Raw genomic sequence first — 4,256 nt, 5'->3', positions numbered from 1 at the left:
ACTTCTTTTCCCAAATCAGGTATCCTAACTCTCTCTCTAATAGTTTTCATTCCTCTCCATTCTTTAATTGTTGTCGCGCCTTCTAAAGAGGTGAACTCATAAAATCTCATTTCTATCCAATTTTTTATTATCTTTTTTGATAATGATAGATCATTCTTTATATTGGTTTTATTTAATAAGATTAAAATTTTAGCATGAATAGTTAGATTTATTTAAAAATTTAAAAGTTCACCGGGTTTATAATTTAGTAAAAATATCTTATATTTTGATAAAAATATCTTAAAAAAAGACAAAAAATAAATAAATAAAATGATATTCAAAGTATTCAATTATTATCATGGTAGATAGTGAATGGTTATATTAAAGAGTGATAATGTCCAAGTAACGAGAACTCAAAAGTGTGTTTTTAGAAAGAATTATTTTAAAAAAATATTGGTTATTAATATTTTAAAAAATTAGATAATTACTCATTTTAAATAATAAATTAATTACAAAATAATTTTATTATGGTTAAGATATTAACTCTAATTAAACTGAGGTAACTCAAGTTACAAGTATAGTTAGTTATCATTAAGATAACATCCAATAATTAGAAGTTGACATATCATAGAGGATAAATTATATGTTATTTTAGAGAGGGTTAGATAGGATTTACTAAAAAGTTATCATTGTATTGAAATAAACACCAACGTAAATACCTATCATCATCTTAAATATTCATACATTTATTACTATCTTATATTTTTAGTAAAAATAGAAAGAATTACGTCCCACTTTTAGTCTTTGAGATTGGTGAGTTGTACTGATTTAGTCTTCGAGATCTCAATTGCTCTAAATTAGTGCCCCAAATTCAAAAAAATGCACCACGTTAGTCCTTCTCTCATTTTCTATCATCGGAGCACTAACACCGTCATGACCAATTCTTGCCACATAAACATAGTAACGGTTAGATGATATGCCATAAAAGTGGAGTTACTCCAATTTAATTGTTTCATTTAAGTATGATTTTGGTCCTAAGGTAAAAGTTGAAAATGTTTTTCATCCCCAACTTTTTTTTGCATTCGAATTCGTCGCTAAGGTTTAATTTGGTTTTAAAATCGTCTTTTGGACCAAAATACGCTTCTCCTTCTTCACCAAAATCCTCATTTTCTATTCTTCTTTTTCTTCTTCTCCATCACAACATCATCTCTTTTTACTTCTTCTTCTTCATCAAAGCACCAGCAATAACAACAATAAAACAATGTAATAAACAAAAAAGCAGAAACAGAAATGAAAAAATAAATTTGTATAATCTCCATCACTATCTCTCTCAACTCCAAAGAACAAACAAAAAAATAGAAGTAGAAGCAACCAGAAGCATCAACAACAACAATGGATAATGGAATCAGAATCAGAAGAAGAAGAAACAGAAGCAGAAGAACCATGGAAGTAGAATAGAATTAGAATCAATAACAATAATAGAATCATAATTAGAAATAATATAATTAACAAAATCAACAAATCTACAAAAAAAAAATTAACAATATAATTAACAGAAGATACAGAAGAAGTAACAATGTAATTAACAAAATCAACAAATCAGGAGTAAAATTGGAACCCTATGGAAGAACATCGGCGAGGATGCAAAGCATAGCGGCAAGTGGCGAGAAGCAGCGGCGACCGACGAGGAGCAGTGATGACCGGCGAGCGAGCGAGCGAGCGAGAAGGAGGAGCAGAAACAGCGAGCGGCGCGCACCCTCGCGGATCTGCTAGCGTTGACGTCGAACACTGGCGTCGACGTCCATCCGTCCCTCGCCCTTCCCTCTTCTTCTTCCCCTCGTCCGTCCCTCACCCTTCCTCTTCCCCTCGTCTGTCCCTCGCCCTTCCTCTTCCCCCTTCTTCGTCTTCCCCTCTGACCTTCCCCCTTCTTCTTCTTCCTTTCTGCCCTTCCCCCTTCCCCCTAAAACTAAGTTAAACTTTAGGGACAATTTTATATGCAAAAAAAGTTGGAGGCGAAAAAAATTTTCAGTCCCTACCTTAGAGACCAAAATCGTACCTAATCCCCTTTTATAACCTAAATAAGATTTATGTCACTCTTCTTCACTTCATCTTCATCTTTTTTCTTTTCTTTTCTTCTCTGTAAATATTACATAAATTTAGTTTGATTGTTCTATTAAATCAAATGTGGTTTGTTAAACTAAATGCAATTACTTCTTGAGACTCTTGTGTATCTGAGTAACTTAGTTGAAAAATTTTGATCTCAATTTCCTGGACATTAGTAAGTTGAGGTGCAGATTTTGGAGGAGCTTGAACAGGTGCATGTTGATCACTACTTAAAAGAAGAACGATAATAACTTCTGGTGCAATAAAATTTGGATCAACAACAAATTCTGGTGCAACATAATTTAAATAAGTAGCTTTTTGTTTGGATTACTATATGGTGATCCGGTAGTTTCCAGAAATCCTAACACAGCTACCACTCACTAATTTTTGTCACTTAGAAGTGAAATTTTTTTTTCTGCAACTATTATGGAGAAGTTGAATACAAAGAGTGATGACAAAAGAAGAGTAACGTTTTATTTTTCTTTCAGAGGCAGACAATGTCATTTTAAAGTATGTTTAGCGCCAAATACAAATGACGTCATTTTTTTATGTCCAGCGTGGCAAGAATCGACTACGTCATTGACAATGTCAGTGTTCTGATGACAGAAAATGAGGAAGAGACTAACATAGTGTATTTTTTTAATCTGAAAAACTAATTTAGAGCAATTGAAATTTCGAGAACTAAATCGGTATAACTCGTCAATCTCAAAGACTAAAATAAGACTTAACTCTAAGTAGAAAAGTACCTAATTCACTAGTAACAAAATATGTATTAATATTACAATAAGATGATAAATATATAACATCTTAAATTGTAATATAAGTGTGAATCATTTATCACCAATTAAAGCTAATGGACTCAGTGAAGATTGTGGGCTGAACTAGAAGCACAAATTTCGGCTACTTCATGTCTCATGCTGCTGGGCCCACAAACCATTACTCCAACATCTTCTTCTTTGCACTCATACAGAATTTCTGAATTATCATGAGCAGCCAATTAGTATTAATTACTTGATGATAATAGAAAATTACGTCAAATATATGCAGATTAGAACCAATTATTTTGGTTGATTCAAATAAAATATTACTGATGAAATAAATTATATTTTTAACATTTTATCAATAATCATAAAATATGTAAAAACTAATTAAATATAATTGGTAACAACTAATCTAAATATGCAATTACCCTTACTCTTGAGATCAGGCCTTGCACCAAAATGCACTTTGGTAGCTTCCATTAGAGTTTGATGGGGAAAGCTTTCAAGCTCTCTCTCCTCCGATCTTGCTCTTGTTGATGATGATGATGGTGGTGTTATTGAAATTTGCACATTCGAAATTTTCTTACTTTTCAAGTCATTTAATCTCTTACACCAAACAAAAACAGCACTAGAACATGCACTTATCCCTCCACATGCCAAAAACATGAACCACAAAACCTTAAATGTCCAATCATAAAGTTTACCATTGTTTTGTTCGATTGGGTAGATACAGTAACGAGTTACAAGCCCCATGAGGAGAAGGAACATTAGGAAAGAGGAAGAGATTATGGAACAAAGCTATAGCCAATTTTTCGACCCAACACATGTAAGAGTTTGTTGGTGGGTTTCTTTTTCTTGGTCTTTTTTTCTCTTCTCTTGTAATGTATACTTTGATTTGTAACTGAAGATTATAATTGTGTGGGGATTGAAGAAGAAAGAGGTAGTTGGAGTGTGAGATTGTTGTTGTTGGGTATGAAAGATGAGTTCACGGATTACGGATATGAAGGGAGTTATGCCAATTCAACGAAGAGAAAATAATACCGTGGAGTGTGGTTAAGGTTGTGAGAGGTAGGAGTCGGAGTTGGCGGCAGCACGTATGTATGTGAAGTGTTTTTTTAGTGTCAAGTGTTGGAAGCAGCCACTTAAAGAAGCAGCAGAAGCAGAAGCAGAAGCAGAAAGAAAAGTTGGTTTAACGTTATAAACCTTTAAGTGCAAGAGCGTGTTTAGTTTAGTCTTTGAAAGAGTTTGAACAAATGAATGCCCTTTTTTAATGTGTGATAATTTTTTTGTTATCCCGATTGCAGAAGTGATTTTACTTCTGAATGCTAAAAGTTGTAATTTCTGTATTTTTGTTAGCATTAGTTTGTTATTCGTTGAAAAATTAGATAAAAAAATTTATTTTTTTCTATCAAC

General features: G+C 32.7%; 1 pseudogene; it reads right to left on the bottom strand.

Moving 5' to 3' along the window:
• Window positions 2,920-3,863, bottom strand: LOC107615343 (annotated as a pseudogene).

The sequence above is a fragment of the Arachis ipaensis genome, chromosome B09 (genome assembly GCF_000816755.2).
Source record: "Arachis ipaensis cultivar K30076 chromosome B09, Araip1.1, whole genome shotgun sequence".
NCBI lineage: Eukaryota > Viridiplantae > Streptophyta > Magnoliopsida > Fabales > Fabaceae > Arachis > Arachis ipaensis.
The sequence above is the reverse complement of the archived record's forward strand: the minus strand, read 5'-3'. Positions and strand labels throughout refer to the sequence as shown.